Below are 19,450 nucleotides of genomic sequence, written 5' to 3'. Positions count from 1 at the left end.
ATGATAATAATGTAAAAAAAAAAAAAAAAAAAGACGGGAGGATTAAGACTAATGGTCCTCGAAAAGAACTTTTGATTATTTCCTGGAATATCCTCTCAGTTTGACACTACCACCTGGAATGCAGAATACAGTGTCGAAGCAAATGAAATTATTCACCTCTCTTGTGCATATTCAGTCTTTGCCTCTTGCCACTTTAAAATAAATTGCAACACTGACTCCTCATTAACCACCATCTACACCTCTTCTCTGATAAACCCAGCACTTTTGTCTTTATTACAAACAGAGAAACCTTGGACTATCCTAAAATTTAATGCATCTGTAACTGTGAAAACAAAAATACTGATAGCAACATTTCAGAGACAACTAGCTCTCCATGTTTTTATTATGTGTTTCCACGTTTTGGGAAACACTCCTGGGCATAGAATTTAAAGTTAAATAAGAAGTAGGAGTTTTAGCTGAAGTAAGTTTTCTACAGTGTAACAGAAGGTTTAAAACATAATGATTTAACTTAATTTAGTATAATTGTAAAATGAAGGTGATACTTAATTCTAATCCTCCAGATGAAAGTAAGTGCCAGCACCGTATCAGGAGAAATTTACTGGGCCAACTATTTAGAAGGAATTCATCCCCCTGCTTGGGAGGAAGGGGTCAACTTCCTCTCTTCCACTGCTAGCAAAATACCACTGATTTTGAGCAAGTAATTGCAGATTTACACCACAGTGCCTCAGATCAGAGTATGGCTTGTAATAAAGCTGCAGTATGTTCCAGGACTGAAGACACTTCTTCAAAGACTTTAAGATAAAGCACATGTTTTAGACTTCTATTTAACCAGATTTAATTCAGGCTGAGCTTCAAGGAACCTGAGTATGAAAGTGCTAGAAGCTGACTTTCTGCCACAAACCACAATTTTCTCATGCTCTCATATAACATTACACCACAAAGCACCCAGGATTTGGGACTGTTTCTCTCACAGTGCTTCCCCTCTGCCTTTTGTCATGGGTAGGGATGCTGTGTAGAGGCCACAATGACTGGGTTTCTTCATCTTCACCCTTCCACCCTCTTCTTCCTCAACAGCCTGTGCTTCACCAGGATGCTGAAAACCTGCACAAGACTTTTTGCCCTGGTGAAAGCCCTGACATGAATCCCTCCCCAAACTGCAGTGATGGAGAGGAGCCTGGTGCAACACACCAAACACTGGGTGCTTCTGGAGGGAGGGATTTGTGATGGTGGGATATGGATGTTTTAGAGCAACAGGAGAATGAGGCGTGAGCATCAGAAGAAGAGCCTGGGGTGGAAGTGAAGGTCTCCACTGCCCTGAAAACCTTACCACCTGGGGAAGGAAACTTTATCTGGTTTAATTCTCCTTCAACACAATCCAGCTCACAATGCTTTTTCTTTTTAAAGGCATTTTTCCCCTTACTCCTCAGGTTCTATAAGGCAAAACCATCCATTTCTGTTAAGTAGCATGGTGTGTCAGTTTTCTAGTATCTGAGTTAAAGAGTAACCATAAAGAACACTTATGAGAGACAATATCTGTTCTTGATGTCAAGTCTTTCCAGAATGGGGAACTGCTTTTAAATAACCTCTTTGAAGAATAAAATAGAATAGTTTCCTGATAATTGCTTTATTTCCATGGAGAAGTGAAGGAAAAGTTGTTGGGCTCATATTCTTTGCCATGACAGCTTGAGGATGTGCATAACAATTCCTCTATCTGCCATCATTCATTTTATTTTTTCTTTCTTATTTCTCTTAATTTTGTTTTTGGTTGCTTTCTCTGTTTCTCTAGAAATTGTTTGATTTCATTCCTTTTTGGAGCTTTATTCCAAGCCCTCTGCTCTCAGCTCCTCTCCATGGCCTTTCTTCCTCTGCGCCACTCACTGAGCTTGTTAAACACTCTCCCTCCCACTGATTCCTTGGTGCAGAGATAGCTGGTTACAAACCTTTGTAACAATGGCCAGAACCTTTGACAATGGCCATTTCTCTCTGTCAGTGTAAGATGCTCACGCTGAGACTCAAGGATAGCCATTTTCAGAGACAGGGTCAGTAATTTTAAGGGCAAACAGTTGTCTCTCACAGATAACTGTCCTGCACTCAGACAGAAATGGTTTGTTCATCAACATCTATTTCAATCCAATCTCCCTTCACACCTTTGGGGAAAGGTCAAAGAACCCTAAAAAGGATGAACAAATAGGCAAATAGAATTCATATGCAAAGTTATAAGATGAACTGACATTTTGAAGGCATGCCTGAAAAAAAATAAGGAGGAAAATATTCCCACCCAGAGAAGAGGTGATTTGATGGAGAATACTATGATCCCAGAAGAGGAGGCACATTCTATGTCAAACACTTTCCTAGATTTTTTTGATAGTAATCGCCTAAAAAAGAGTTTATTCTGATTCCTTTTATTTTCTCTTTTTTTTTTTCCTTTTTGGATTACTGTGCTTTGCCTTTGCCAGGCATGACTCATATGCACAGAAATGCCTTTATCATAAATGAAACACATTTTCAGATTTACATGCTGACTTAGCCAAAACTCAAGGCTTTTGACTTTTCAAGTTTTAAAGTATTTCTAATAATGGCAGGAAGGTCTGATGTGCTTGAAGATATAAGGCTCATCACCAAGGCAGCAGTAAGCTCAGTGAAGGCATAACAAACCAATTTTCCTCCATGACTGGGTCACCCTGTACTGAGGTGTAAAGTTCTGGTTACATACACACCACTGAGCATGTATCCATGGCACCAATGCTGGAAATGACATTTCTTCTGCATTGTGTGACCACATAAATATCAATTTGTGCTTTAGAACAAGAATGTCATATCATTTGGAAAAAAATCCTAGTATCCTGGTGAGTTACATTGGAAACTGGGAGGCATAAAAGAAAAGTATTACCCCACATGGCCTGGTGCTGGAACTCTTTCCCAGTGTGAAAAGCAGGATGCTGGGCCAAATACCCTGCTGTTACTCCAGCTGAGGAAACAAGTTCCAGATCAAACATTTAAGATACTTTGCCAGTAATTTTTGTATTTGCTGTTGAGGTGGAATCTGGACTGTCTATCACATATTCTTATTAGAGTGGATAATTCACATACACTAAGCTTTATACACAGAAGTGACCGAAAAACAGAATACAATTAAAAAAATGCTTGGTAGGAGGTAAGAGTGTGTTCTCTACCTTCAGGAGCTACCATACCCGATGTGGGCCAAGATCAATGAAACTGAGAAGATCAATGCTTGTCAAAAGCCATGGTCATTCCCCTGAGAGACTGCAGGGGCATGTGGGACTTTGCTATTAAAATGAAAGTGGGAAGAAGAAATGAGCAAGACAAGAAAATATTCAAGAGCTGGTCACAGTACAGTGTGCCTCTGCCAAGAACTGTCTGCACCTTATCTCTTGGCAATACAGAACAACAAAAACTTTTTCCTTCTTTCTCCAAGGGCTACACATCTTTTTCCATGGCCTGCTGTGGCTATTGCCAAGAGCTGTGGCAAAAGAAAGACACTAATATCAAACATTGTAATGCTGAACTAGCAGATAATACCAAAGCACCTATATTTTCTTGTGCTCTCTCTCCTTTTATTTCTTTCCTGCTGGTTATCATAACTATGCCATGGAGAGTTTTCTTTGAAACATTCTTCGAAACACAATAGACAGCATACATTATTTATCCTAATGGAATAGTGTGCAAGGCACCCCCCATATCTCACTTCCTCTGAATAACTTCAGGCAAGATAAAAACAGGCTGCTTTTTTTTAGTGAGAAAGTAATGAAACCTCACAGAAGGCAATCCTCATGTGGATGAGGGTGCAGAAGTAGGAGCAGCAGGAGACAGAAAACCCAACTTTGTTTTCTCCTGTGCTATTGGGGGAGTCAGGTGCAGGTACTTACAAATAGCCACATACAAATCCAAGAGCAATATATTCAAGACATGGAAAGGGCCCTGAGAACCTGACTATCCCTACAAAGTTGCTTCTGTTTAAAAATGACTGTGTACTTTCTCTGTCTCAGCCTCCCAATTTATTTTCACACTTACAAAGGAGTGAACCCCTATGATTTTTTTTTATAAAATTAACTACACTAATGTAAACTACTACTTGGAGAGATCTGTCAACACCGGGAATTTGACTTCTTTACATATCAGCAATAAGGTATTTTATACAGGTTCCACCATTTAATGGGCAGAGAGCATTTACCAGTGTAAAGGAACAGTACTGTAAATGCCATTATTCTGTTGGTATGAAAACAGCAGCAAACATGCTTCCTCAGTTTAGTTTTGAATTCTGAGCAGAGCTCGTATTTCACACAGTAATAGTCAGTAACTTCCATGGACAGGGAACATAATTACAGTGTCCTAGCTCCAAATGGCTGAAGGTTGTAAAGGATAATATATAGCACCTGCTGAATCTGCAGAAGGAAAAAACCTAACGCAATAAAGAGCTCCCTACTGGCACACTCCTCCTTTTTCAGAAGGACTTTCCAATAGGCACAGGCAGGTGTTTTTTGATGGTTATGTCACTGTAGTTGGTTCAACAACAGCATTTGATGGCTGCAATGACAGAATGGGAGCATACTATCCCCTCAGTTTTTACAGGTTTTAAAATCCAGTCATGCAAAAGCTAGGAAAGTTTGGAGTTACCCTTTCCTTTCGTGCAGCAAATTCCTCCTAGTGCTGTCCAAGGGATACCTGCCACTAATGCCATAAGGGTTTCTGGGGTGCAGTGATACATTTCCACAAACTGTTCACTTGTGTTTTCCAGAACCTCTTTCTATTGCATCACCTGAGCAAGAAACACCAAAACTGCAGTCTCCTTCTGTCAGTGAGGAGCTGCAGAGCTCTGAACACAGAGACACACAGGCTTCCAGTCACCCCAGTCAGTTGTATGATCAAACAGTGAACAACTATGATCTGATCAAGCTCCTTTATTCAGCCATCTGCAATTCTCCCCAAATGCTCTAAATTTATGGAACATTACAGTGGCTGGTGTCATTATCAAGCTTTGCTTTTAGATATTCTTGATCCCAACCATTGACAGAGAACCCTAATTAGTGACAAAGGCACTGTTCCTCACTCCTCTCTGGGTGACGTGCACTGTTAAAATACAAAATGCTGGATTGTATCTGACTGCATAGCATTACTGGATGATGCCAAGTTACCTTTCAGAATTTCTTCCAATAAGCTAATTCTGAAGGTAAAAAAATCCTCCAAGGAAAGGGAACTCTGCCCTGGAGGTCCTGTCCCTGCAGAGGCTCTGCTCACCAATGTTTCATTACAAATATTATCACCTCCTGGATCATCATGGCTTCTGCCATCACAGAGATGAGTACAGCCACTCCAATGTGACCAATGAGTACAGCCACTCCAACTTTGGCCAATGTCATGAACAATCCTGCAGATTTAAGCCATGACCTTGGGAGGGGAGACAGATGGAGAGCAGGAGCAGCACAAGAGTGCCAAGGCTTTGTGCTCCCATCAGAACAGGTTTATCAGCAGATGACTAAGTCTGAAGTTACACTATCCATATCCAATTAGTCTGCTTGAATCAATCCAGACTCTAAGAGTTCCTAAATCTTTACAAACTTCCAAAAATCTTTTATTTCTGGTATCTAGGACAGACATTTATAGCTTACATCATCTCTGTCATCAGAAAAGCACTCTAGTGGCAATAATTCTTCCCACTGTACTTCACTGCAGTTTATTTATTTGACTGGAAAGGATAACTGAGAAAGAGAGCTTTTATTGTGATGTGCTCTCCATTGCAATGCTTCTCACATCCATGCCCATTTGTATTCCATCACCTCTAGGTTATGAGCAATTCTGTCAATGGGGATTGTCATGGCTGTAAAGATTTAACTCCTAATACCTTCAGATTAAAAAATTTTTCCCAGGCAGTTTTTTGTTGTTGTTCATATTTTCATAAGGAATAACAGTTAGGCGGTTTAGAGGTTCCGTGATCACCCACTGCCAACCCTATTTGCTTTTTTTCTTTGCCAGGAAGGTGATAAAATGTATTTAACTTGAGCCCCTCTGCAAGATCAGATTTTCCCTCCTAAATGTTCTCTGTCTCATCTCTAGAGTGAAACTTGGCACTGATTTCAGCAGAGGCAGAACAGAGCCATAAACTCCACTCTCCTTTAGTACCATTCCTATGATCATACAGGTATTCAGGATACAGATTCAGATTATAAAATTGTCCCAAGAAAGCCACCAGCTTTCATTGCTCCCTTCAGCAGTTTGAACCATGGCAATATTGGCTAAATTCTTTATGGTGTATGTGGCTGATGTTGGGATGAAAAATAATCTCCTTTTTGTTGTAGGAAGACTGATGAGATTGAGAGTATTTGGTTCTGCCGGCATCTGGATATGCACCTCTCTATAACCCAGTTCCCAAGCACCAAATACTGATTTCACCTGGACTAAAGACAGACCTGGTGGCAGAAATTGCTTCTCACTGTCCCAGAACATGGAGTTCTGGGGCAGAAGGGAAAAGTCATAGATGGTAAGTGAGCTTAAATCAAAGAAGGTTTACATAAATAAAGAAGTTTGTGGAGAGTCAGAAAAAACGTATGAGAGGAGAAATATTAAAAAAAAAATTAGAATGGTGACAGGAAATATAATGTCAGGTTTGAAGCATCTTGCATGTTTCCAGGAGAGTTTTCTTTATTTAGTTGAAAAGTCAACTTAACCTTCAAAGGTTAGAGAAAGAACAGACCCAGCCAGCTTTCAGTTTACAGTTTTCAGCTAACTCTACTATTGATGTTTCGTTTTCTACAAAAAGTAGGCAGTCTAAACATAGGTATGCTCTGTACACAAACACCAAAGGTCACCAAAAGAACCATCCTGCTCTCCATCCCACAGCATAATGTAGTCAGAAAGCAGTTGCTACAGTGATCAGAGAGTTCTCTCTGAAACTTTTGTCTGGTGCTTTTATCAGACATGTGGGTCTGAGGTATGCTATATACATTATACATGAGGAAGCAATGACAGAGGAATGGGAATAGAAATAGCTGGGATGTTCTTACAGGGAAAAAAAAAAAAAAAAAAGGTAAATTATGCTGACCATACTCTTTTCCAGGCCCTGTGGGCTACAATCAGCCCTGTTATAGTGACATCATTTACAACAAACTTGATTTAAACTGGTTGCATTAGGGCAGCTGGGAATACTATATGGTCTTTAATGTTCTTAAGCTTATTTTGCAGTGAGAGCATGATGGTTTCTGTATAGGCATTTGCTACTGAAATGGGAAATAGGTGGGCTGTTTGATGAGTCTGTCAGCTGGAACACTGGCAATTGCTACTTGGACTGCTTCAATGTAAATAGAATTTTCTCAGATTTCAATACTCAGGGTCTGAGTCTTTTTTCCTGTTAGTATATACTAATCTATCTAATTCTTGTTATTATTTATTTTCATCACAACCAGAAGACAATCCTGACATTTATGTTTATCATGTGTTTTACCATTCAGGATTCAGGATGTATTTATACAGCTTTCAGAAAGTGATGGTGAGAAATTTTCCTAGTGCCACCATTTTATTTGTGTTTCCCCTCTCCCTTTACAGAGGTCCAGTCTGTCAGCATTGCACCACGAGAAAATGTGCATTTCCAAGCAAAGTCTCTGGACAATTTTCATTTTGTAATGACAATGAAAGTCAAAAGTCATGCTACATTTCTTAAATCAGATTTTCACTATTAAATCCCACTTTAAATAATGTTGTAGTTAATAACCACATAATCAATAGACAGTGCCCCTAACTGGATGTGTGTGTTCTTTAGGGTTAAATTTACTCATTTAATTCTTTCTGGAAAGTTTTCTGCCTGTAGTGATCTTTAATCCAGTTTTTCTTAATGTGTAAAGTTCTGAAATCTAATTTGTTCCAGTTCAATATTGGACTCCCATTTTATTCTGATTATGTACATACACACCTGAAAATCAGCCAGGTTTCGTTTACCTTCCAAAACTGCATCTGCATTCCAGTGCTTTGTAACTATGGCCAGTGTGAATAAGGCACCTGGAATCTTTCTGTCACTCAAAGCTTTTTAACTCTATTTATTTGAACACCTCTTATTGACATTTCTGCTTGTCTGATGGTTTGCAAGATGTTTGTTTTTCTTTTTCACAATCCCACTGTGCAATTGTGTCACTTTCCATGAAGCAGGTGTTTACTACTGTCAAATTATCTACCTGTACAGAAGGAGCAATGGGATCTGCTCAGTGTTAAAGTTCCTTTTTTGCTCCTTTCTGGCGGTAGTGGAAGCATTTAGGTCTATGAAAATGAATCTCAAAAGACTGCAATAAGTCTGGCAAGTAACATTTTGGGGTTTTATAAGTACTGCACGCAACATGCTTTCTAAGCACCAACAAAAATAGTAGGCGCTATTAAGCAGTCACAAAAAACACTGGCCACATTTTCTGGAGAGGATCCATACTACTGACAACTCCTCACAGCTACCCTTCTGCCACCTACTTGCCCTACTTTAGTGCTGTGGAGCCACCCTATCTGCGGGAACATTTAAATAAGTGATTTTCACTGGAGTGAAATTCCCATTCGCCCCATGAATCCCCTGGCACAGATCCCTCTGGAGAAACATGGTCCCCTTCCTCTCTGCCCTGCAATACCCCACACGTGGACAGGGAGAGGCTGCTCCCAGCTCTGGGCTGCAGCTGCTGCTCAGGAGGGCTGGAGCAGAGCTGCAGAATCACACTGAATGGCCATTCCATGCGGGGCTCCTTCCACCCAGCACACTTGTAGTACAATTAAAGGAGTGCCTCCCCTGCTCCTCCTCTCCCCTCACTCTTGTAGTATCTGAACGTGAACTCCCTTGGATAAACAAATGCTTGTACCCATACATATCCTTCTGGCCTTTAAGGACTTTATTCCAGAGCCTTTTGTTAGGATTTTCAGTTTTACCTGCCAGCTGCACTCACCAAAGGCTGGCATTTCTTTTTCACCTGTATCATGGGCGGCACATCATTTAAGACACATGTTTTTCAACCCACTTACCTAATTCCAGCAGAACTGGCAGAATCTGCTCTATTAGCAGTATTTATACAACACATTTGCAATACACACTTTGTAAAATTATTCCTTTTTTGTAAGCAGTAGTATTGGCACGAGGTTCTGGTTTCAGGTAAAACAACCACTGCCCACTACAGCCCCTCAGCCAGTCACACAGTCAAAGAAAGCAAAGCAAAACAAGCCAGTCAGACATTACCAGAGAGAATGGTGATTATAACAAACAACAATACAAGGGGAAAATGCATGGCTATTCAGAAACTGTCTTTTGGGGACTGAAGAAGAGATCTGGAGCCATTTTTCACTAGGTTCATGAGAAAATGTCAGCACACAGATGTTACTGTACTGTCAGATTGCATCTTAATTTGGCCAAAGGGGACCCAAGCAGTCACCCCTCACAGACATTTTTAAAGGCCCATTACAAATCTGATTTATTGGTTGCTAAGAGTCTTCCTGCTATAGTCTGCAGATTTTGCATGACATGGAGCTGAAATCCAGTTACAGATAAATGTCTGCTTCTCTGTATGATCTAAATCCATCTGAATTCAGTATTTCTTGGGCATCGGTCAAGCCTCCCCCGGTTTGCCCACCCCCTCTCCTCCTAATACCTTAAGGCAGTTTACTTCAGAATGAAGCAGAGCATTAACCTGTATAAAATTGCTAATTTGTATGTAACTCTCTTGCTGCCATTAAAAAAAATAAATAAAAGGAAATGCCTTTTGTTCTAAAGAGGCAGGGGAAAAAATCAGGAACAAAAGAAATGCCTCTGCCCAGCAAAAGAAATGAGAAATTGCTGGGATATGTTTTAGATGTTTAGGCATGCTGGTGTTAACAACAACAACCATTCAAATATAAATGCTAATTTGCCCTTGTTCTTTGATATTTAAAAAAATCTGATAGCTTTTTCCCCAAAAAAAGGAAGAAATTCCTTGACTTATGTGAAAAGCCAAAGATCATACCAGTGAAATGCATTTACAATGCTGAAGAAACACCATTCAAACTTGCTCTACTTGAACTGCCCATTGTTACAATTCAGACAATGTACAACAACAAGCACAGCTCAACTTCTAACCATGCCCACATCACAAGGAATTAAAAGTCAACAGCTCTTCCTATTTCCATAAACTCACCTCCGAAGCCTTCATTTGCAGCTTCTCTGGCAAAAATCTACTAGCATTGGAACAGTCAATTTGTTACAGAAGCATGCAGCTCGTCCTAAAGCCTCGTATTTCGTGAAGGAACTATTCTAAACAAAGACAACGTCAAAAGCTACACTACGATCGCTCACAGCAAGTCCAACTCAGCCCAAGTTTGGGTTCAACATCTGTCTGAACACAGCAGTGCCTCCCATTTTCGTTCTGTTCTGTGGGATTAAACCCCATCTAATCTCTTTAAGTGATCCTGACTCAGGTTCCAGCTACACTGCTTTACAAATCCAGAGAGAGAAAGAAAAAAAAAACGGCAAGAAAGAGAAGGCAGCGCCTTATCCCACCTTTCCATGGCTCTCAGCCCGTCTGTCTTCGCATGATCTGCAAACCACCTGTACTGGATCCAGCCCATTCTGGGGACGGAAATAATCTCCCCGGCAGACGTAGTCTCAGCTGCGCTTTGATTTTTTCGGCACGAATGTCTAGAATCTTCTGCTTAAGCCAGGCAGAGCCGCGCAAGAACCGCAGCTGAGCTCTTTTGTTGTGCCTCTCTGCGGGCTGAGGCAGCGGCGCTCCCGGCGCTCCCTCCGCCCCCGGCCGCGCTCGGCGCCGCCGCCGGCCCCGCAGCCCTGCCCGAGCCGCGATCGCTCCGTCCGCCCGTGCAGGGGCAGCTTCGGGCGGCGGTCAGGTGATCTTCCGCTCGCAAACCGAGAGGATGCTCGGGGACTGAGCGCACGGATCCGTGCTGGGATTCAAACTAGCCATTTACATTACAAAGCAGGGAGGGAAATAGGGCTCCGAGGAGATCGTCAGGCATCCTTCTGCTTTCCAGCTCTGCGCTGGCAATCCACACAAGATGTGCAATTCAACTTTTCAGTGGCAATATTCATACATAGTTTGGATACCATGACACCCCTTAAATATTTAACGTTAGAGGCTTATTCCTTAATAAACATAATTTTTTTTAGATGCTATGCTCGCTCTGTATCCCTTTACAGATTCTTCCCAATTGTACATTTTTTTACTATAAAATATTTAAATATTTATGCTGAAGCCATATTTAATTTCTCATCAGCAAATGGACCATACTCAACTAAAAACAATTATTAGCTCTTTATTCATATTATTATATTGCAATTCAAGTTATCTTTGATGTAAGGGCCATTACATTTAAAACTTACTCTCTGAATTGTAGGCTATCCAATGGCCCTGCTCCCTGGGATTACCCTGATTAAAGCCACCATACGGTGCAGGGCTTTGGAATTTAGGCTCTAAAAGACTGAAAGAATTCAGATTCTGTGAGAATCCTAGTTATTGCCAAGTAATAAGGAATACCCAAATATTGTTGCAACAGCCAGAATTACTAGCAAACAATATGTTAGAAGAAAATCTTATAGGAAACACACTATGAGTCTCGATAAAATGCTGCATTTAGAACCTCAGTTTCCATTAAAAATTTTATATCATGTTTAATGAGACCACAATTTCACTCAAAATATTCCTTATGCATTCATTATAAAATGGTAACAAACAGGAAACACCTGCAAAACTAGGCACAAAGGGGAAAGTAGGCATCCACATTGAATCAGTCTTTCTGAGAAACTAAATGTGTAGATGTAATGTACCACCTATGCCAGAAGAAATCTAAAGCCATTTTCCTATGACAAGGTTGTTAAAGACTCAGGTTAAGACCAGAAAGCCTACTCATCCATCCACCACCCAACAGAGGCACTTCCAGTACTTCCCAATGTTTCCAACAATATAACAAATAACCATTTACTCATCTTGTATTAACTGTGGGTCTGTCCACAGACACCTCAGTTCCTCTGGCACTACACACTAAATGAGATTTCCACCTTTTACTTTCTGTACTATCATTCTTATGATGTAAGGCGTATTCTTTTGATAAGTACACAAAGGAGCAACCTGGATTTCTTTTAGGACACTGAGGGAAAAGAGTTATATGAGAGATCATAGATTAACTTCACCATATGACTAGGCTGTTATTATATCTACTAGATTGATAATAACAACTCTATCTTTCAGAGACTTGCGGTTTTTAACCCTGGCACATCCTTTTCAGCAATGTTCTAGTAAGAGTGCTTCACATCATTCCTATCATAGCCAAAATTTTTACCACAGTCCATGATCTTTTGGCAGAAACCAAGAATCACTCCAAGGGGCTGGTAAAATTCACATTACTATTATATATATATTTATATATATATATATATATGAGGCATTATTTCAAACCAGTCTTCATGGGGGGAAAAAAAAAATCATGGACTTTTGCTTTTCTACATTTCATTTAATTATATCTTGAAAAAAAATATCAGAAGTGGGACACTTGTCATGCCTAGGTAAGCACATCCTAGTAGAAAGATATCAAACAACTGCACACACCTAACTGCACACCTAACACTAGAACATGTTTAAGATGATCCCAACAATGAAGACCATAGGAATCAACACAAGACAGAAACAAAACAACTTCATATCAGTTGTCTAAGTTTCTGGTTACAGGTGGAATTCTGCAGTTCTTTTGGGCCCTTATGTAGTTACCCTAATAATAGTTTTTTTCCTTTCACTCTCCTGAAGCCACAATATTGCAAGCAGTGTAGTGATGTTCACTGAATGCAATGGGACAAATATGAGAGAGCCAGCTGACTAAGCCACCTGCAGAGGCTAGCAGGGCCAGCCAAGCTACACATCTTCAGAACTCAGAATTGCATATATATTGGTGTTTTCTGGATACTGTCAGCCTTTTTATTATTATTATAAAGTCAACATAAAACTTGGTTCTAGCACAAAAATAGGCCTAAACTATCATTGGTGAAAAGGCAAATAGACACAAATTACCCTGCCTGATACTTAAGAATAGTTACAATAGTGTGTAAATCATGGGACTGCTCAACAAAGTTTCTGATGTAGTCAATTACTGGAATGCAGTTGTGTCGTTCTGCACAGGGCTCCCACTGAATGTGATGAGTTTCTTGATAAGCAAGAGGATCACATCTTATGCACACTTATTACAGTCATCAAAATGTTCACTTCAGCAAAGCTGAGTACAGTAGAGCTTTTCAACAATGAAATGCTGCGGTCACCCAGCTATTGCAAAGTATGGTTTACAACTCTCAAAAGGAAGCAATTTCCTTTCTAAGAAATAGAGCAGTGATTTTAGGTTTCCAAAGAAAAGCCTTTTGTATTGCCTGGGCTGCCATACACATTGACAGGAACATTCAGACTTTTCATGTTGATGCTGTAAGTACAGGTCTAATCCACTGGAAGAAACTGGAGGCTAATCTTCCATCTGATGGCTGTAGGTATACATGCAAGTAGGTATGTAAATAATGTGTACAGACATGTATACATAATTAATAAAACCATGTAATAAATATGGATGAAAACCTGTCTCAACCATGCAGATAACAATTAAGTTTTGGAAATTATGTGCAGTAATATTTATTAAAATAAAAACCAGTACAGACTGATACTTCACTCAGGAAATACATACAGGTTTTTTTAATCATTAAGTTTATCTCCTGTAATCTTTAGAGAAGAATTTGAGAGTTTCCCAGAAGAATCACTAGTTTTAAATCAATCTTTTAAAAATTAGAGCTTTAATTCAAACAACAACACAGACATAATCAAATTATTGAGGCATGACAAAAATAAATTAATGGTCTACTTTGTCAGAAAAATAGTCTCAATATTTGCAATGTTAATTTCAAAACAGTAAAAAAATGCATATATCTACATAAAATAACAATAAAAAATCCCTATTTTAGTTATAATAATATCAGCCTTAAGGCTGGATTTATTCCTAAATGAAGTCATAGAAATAGGTTGCATCTTTTTTACAGTTCATTTATGTGCAAGTCAAAAACATATATCCTTAAAAATGAAACTGCATTCAATCAGTACGAAAATGGGTATGTCATGTATTTATGAAGTATTTTTAAATTTGTGGAGCAAACAGGCACAAATGGCTTCTTTTTCCATTACTCTTCAGATGCAGAACTTGCAAGTCTATGTTTCAAAATTAGTGCTAAAGGAAGAAAACAGCTACAACTACATCAATATTATCGATGAATGAAAATAACCAAGTGCACACAAGTTACACACATGCTTTATACAATGGGGCAAACCCCAACAAATATGGCATTTACAGTAGTTTGACTTACTTCCACCCTTAAAAATATTGCAAATTTTAATCAGGAAATTTAACAATTTTAAGGTAGATTTCGTTTGGGTTCTGGCTTTACCTACAGTCCTTTGCCATCACAAGTTAAAGATTACAAAGAAGAAAGTGAAAGAAGGCTGAGGTGGAGATGTGGTATGAATCCAGTTGCATTATAAATAAGCCATTTGACATGTGGTCTGTGACTCGTGCTAGAGAAAGCCTCCCTAGAAGGTCTTTCCATGGAATGGATTAGTTGTTATATTTGACTTTAAAACAGACAAAGAACTGAGAAATTATTAGTTACATTAACACAAGTGTCCTTTGGAATTCATGACCTTTCCTTATCAAATTATTGAGGCATGACAAAAATGAATTTGCTACAAGAAGAGAAGAAATTATGGAAACTTTCCCTTCTTCAAAAACCCGGTGAATGATAAAAATAGAAATAACAAAATTCCCTTGACATTGAGGAGGAAAGTCACCATCAATGAATGGTGGAATGTCCATGCTTTTTTTCCCGTGTATGGGGTATGTTGTACATTGCACAGGATTGCATCCAGATTTTTTTGATTATTTATAGTGAGGGAGATTCCACAACCTCTGTGGGTAATGTTTGGTCACCTACACTGTGAAGAAACCTTTCCTTGTGTTCAGGTGGAACTTCCTGTCAATCAGTTTCTGCCCATTGCCCTTTTCCAGTTGCTCAGCACCACCAAAAGAAGCCTGGTCCAGATACTTCAGATACTTGCAGACATTCTTAAGGTCCCCTCTCAGTCATCTCTTCTCAAGACTGAACAGGCCCAGCTCCCTCAGCTTTTACTTTCCTTTTAGGAGAGATGCTGCAGTCCCCCAGTCTGCACTGAACTGCACTGGGCTCTCTCCAGGAGCACCAGGTCTCTCCTATCCTGAGGAGCCACAGCACACCAGATTCACCAGCAGCCTCACTAGGGCTCAACAGAGAGGAAGCTTATTCCTTCGTACAAACTTTGCACAGGGTTCAATTAAATTCCATAACATTTAACTTGTGGATGATTTGGGGAATGGAATGTACAGCTTCCAGAGAAACTTTAACAAAATTACTTTGCCAACCAGTTCTGAGACTTGTGTTTCAAAGAAGACTCAGTGTCTTCATCTAGCTGATAAACACACTAGCCTTAATGACTTTGGCAGAAGCCAGTGGATAGCAATGGGAGAAAAGTCCCATAAAAATGCCTGGTTATTTTTTTGAGGATATTAATTTAACTTTCTTGGGATAGTTCAACTGTTTCTCCTTGAGCTTATAATATTGCCTGTTCAGGCTCATGATGAGAAGGAGAAGATAATTACAGTCCTCTTCAGACAGTGTGTTCATTAAGTGTGTTATTTTGGATAAGTAAGTTTTTTAATTGGCTTCCAGTGCCTGCCAGTAGGATGGTCTATGGTAGCATTGCAGTGAGGATCTGTGCCCCTACTGCTTTCCCCTGTTGGAATTCAGTACAGTTTAATTGATTTACAATAGGGGTAACCACAAGATGTCAATTACTGGTTTATTCAGTGTTCACTCTTCTTCCAATGGCACTTGATTGACTCAGCACACTTCTCTTATTAGAGGACCTCTTTCCCTCTTCCCAGAGAATAGGATGCCACGATCTTTATTAAACAGCAGCTTAATTCACACAACTCTGGTGGCACTGACTGCAAAAACTAAATCTCTACCTGGTCTGAGTTTACAGCATGTGACCTACTTTATTTGAAACTAGAGTTGGAATGTCTTCCTGCTCCTATGATTTTGCCCATGTGTTGATAGTTTTCCTCTCTGAAACTGGAAAGATAGAATTTTTTGAATTGTGCAAAACCCTTGTCTGATGGAAAAAAAAAGTTTGTTTTTTTGAGAAAAGCAAATAGTTTGGAAAGAATCTTTCTAGATTTCAAGTGTTTAGGTTATGTGAAAGAATGAAATAAAAATAAATTCTTCACCTATCTTTCTGACTGCTCCCTAGTGTTCCGTCATCCAGTTTGAGACCTGAAACCATAAAGACGCCAAAAGTTTCTGCTAAAAGTGCCTAGTATATTGCAAAGACAGTTACCTAAATCCATGAAACTGGTCAAGCATTTTGCCAATTCTCCTTTTATGTAAGTGATATCTTGATTAAATACAATTTTAAATAAACTAAAACAAAACAAAAAAAATTGCTGTTTTTTTTCCTTTGTTAAATAGCCAAGCATAATAAGTTTCATAAAACTTCTTCACAGAGAAAAATATTTTCCTGATCTCTAAATGTTATTTAACATGTAAATTTGAAAAATCACTGTGGTTGTATCATAATTAATATGGCAAGACTATGTTTTTACTGAAATGTTATTTCACCATGCCTTAAGAAGAGCTAAATTACATTTTAGCAAACACTCTTTAATCCTGTGTGCTACTACTAGTAGGAATGAAACAGAAAGAATAAGAAAATTTAAATTTGCAAGAGGAATGTATATAATATTAGAAAATAAAAAGACTCTTGACAGAGCCTACTCAAACTAGTATTGTTGCACTGTGCTTCCAAGTTATTACCTGCTATAGATTATTTATTCCACTGCATATTTGCTCAGTCCTCTCTAGTCCCTGTATATGATACAAACCTCTTCTAAAACAGTTCTCAAAATTTCTACTGCAAATTTTGGATTAAGATAATGCTAATAACAAATTAAGAAAACCAATCTTTAAAACATTAGGTCTACTAATGTATTATATTCCTATTAATTGTGATTATGAAAATGTTCTTTATTTATTTAATGTCATATTAAAATAAAGGAAGTAAAAAAAGAAAGCAAAATACATTTTAGTATTCTGCTTGTATATGCTATATTAGGATACCTTGTTTAAAATAAGTCATATTTGGGGTTGCTGTAATACCTTTGAAAAAGAAAATGGAAGGGCTACACTTTTTCTACAAATAATCCAAATCCGCAGCTTGATGTTTACAGAAAGATAACACATCCACTACTGTAACTCCTAATGGTTACTGAAGACTATAATCCTCTTCGGAAGCCAACAGTATTTTACTGTGAAGTGGCTGATTTTAAATTTCATATATGATTGTTCTGGGAAACTCAACATTTGGAAATTTTGACACATTTTTCCTTTCCCCCCCTCCTGATGTGTTGTATGGGAAGAGGAGGTAAGCATTTTTCATACAATTGCTCTCCCACTCTGAAGCTTCCAATCTGGGGACTCATTGGGGCTTTTGTAGGAGTTTCAACTGAAATTCTAGGTTTTTTGTTTCCTATTAACAAAAGACGATCATTAAATTATTCAGAATACATATAAAAAGAATTGTAGCTATATGTAACTATGAGGTATGACAGCTACAATTTTAAGTATTTTATTTAATCTTTCTGGTACCTTCAGTATTTTAACTAGCTGTGATAATATTTTCTCATTAATATGAATCTGCTTTTATTGTTTTGAATAGTATCCACCTCTGTATTCATGCAGTGTTTTAAATGTTGTGTTTGCATGTTATGTGCATTTTAAAAGTCTGAAGAATTGTATCACTTGATTCATATATGCACACATAAAACTGACAGTTTTGTATTTAAAACAATTACTGGACAAGTGGGCAAGAGATTTTTTCTGGTACCATTTTGATTTTTTTTTCTTTCTAGAAAAATTTGCCTAAATAAAGAGAGAAAGCTTCATAGTGTAGATACTAATATTCCATCTAGTCATTAATAGTCAAACACTCACACAGTGGCACATCTCACACAGGAAGCTGAGTTGGGAATTGAAACCATAATAATTAACAATAGATTTCCTGATCTCACCATGACAAGTAAATGAAACACTCTGTGGTGTGCTTGCCCACTGGAAGAGGGAATTAACTCAGTATGAAAAGCAGAATGGAAGCATATCTCTGATTAGATCTAATGCACAAGGAATGCAACAATGGGAAGCTTGTGTCAGCAGAACACATCAAACTCTTTTCTAAATATCGTGCATGAGTATGCAAAAACATGCACATTTCCCATAAGAACCATAGTGAATGCACAGGATGTACAAAACAATCTGTACTGCAACAGGGAAATAAATAAATGAGTAGATAAATAAATTAATAAATAAAATTTATGAATTTTCTTATTTATACAAACAATTTATTCCAAAATTTAAATTTCATCATTAATTTTGGCCCATTCACTTCAAATTTCCTATTTAAACGACTCCTCTCCCCGCTCCTCCTGACCAACCTGGCGGCTCTCAGCGTTCAGGACCCTGGAGAGCAGCAGCGCCCCGAGCCCCGCAGCGAACACCGGAGCAGGCTCAGCCCGGCCCTCTCAGGCTCCCGTCATTGCTATCCTCTCTTCTTATTCTCCGTCATTCTCCTATGGCTGCTCCATATTTCCCTTCCTCTTCCTCCAATTGTCCTTTTCTCTTATAGTGACATTTACTGTTGCAGCAACTTTTTCTCAGAAACAAAATGTTCTCCCTTTCATTCTTCAAAGTGTGTTGGTTTTGTTTGTCTGTTTGTTTTGGTTTGGTCTTCTAAGGCTGCCTTATCTTTAATGTTAATGTAATCATGGGACATTCGATATAATTATTGTATCAGGCATTATAATTTTGTTGTTTTACAATGTACCTGGCTGGATACACTGCATTCTTTTACACTGTTTATTGTTAGAAAACTTTATAGAAATCCTGAATCTGAAATTACTGTGTTTGTAGTCATAAAAAGTAGTTCAGTACAGCCATAACAATGCAATTGCAGTTACTAATCCTTTTGCAGGTATTAAACACATTTTAATATTTCAGATTCTCTTCAAAACTTGAAAGAAAAGCTAAAATTTGAAATCATACCTAAAAATCCAATTCTGTAAAAACTTACAAGGGTGAATAGGCCCAGTCCATTCACTGCACCTATTCACCTGCACAAAGCCACATAGTATATCCTTGCAGACCTGTTCCTAAACGATCTCATTAAGCCCTCAGAGTTTAATTAACTCTCAGAGAGATACAAATCAAGAGTGATTCCCAAAAGTCAGTACAAACTCACTGGTGTAACTCAGCGAAATATTTTTATTTTGGTTTCTTAAGGAGAACCAAGTTTCTGTAATGGCATTATGAGAGGGAGGCAAGAAGGAA

General features: G+C 38.6%; 1 protein-coding gene across 18 annotated transcripts in view; it reads right to left on the bottom strand.

The window, feature by feature from the left end:
- The window catches only part of MAGI2 (membrane associated guanylate kinase, WW and PDZ domain containing 2), a 702,271-nt gene that overhangs the window by 374,552 nt on the left and 308,269 nt on the right, over window positions 1-19,450 (bottom strand). Inside the window, exon 1 of one of the 18 annotated variants that reach the window (XM_074538806.1) lies at window positions 10,505-11,006. The exons of 16 other annotated variants lie outside the window; for them this stretch is intronic. The gene's annotated coding sequence lies outside the window, so the exon portion shown is untranslated. Of the gene's footprint in view, window positions 1-10,142; window positions 10,399-10,504; window positions 11,007-19,450 lie in introns of those variants that run through there. One more of the 18 variants, XM_074538807.1, reaches the window with a different exon arrangement.

The sequence above is a fragment of the Zonotrichia albicollis genome, chromosome 4 (assembly GCF_047830755.1).
Source record: "Zonotrichia albicollis isolate bZonAlb1 chromosome 4, bZonAlb1.hap1, whole genome shotgun sequence".
Taxonomy (NCBI): Eukaryota; Metazoa; Chordata; class Aves; order Passeriformes; family Passerellidae; genus Zonotrichia; species Zonotrichia albicollis.
Note: the sequence above shows the minus strand (reverse complement) of the source record. Positions and strands in the feature narration are given on the sequence as shown.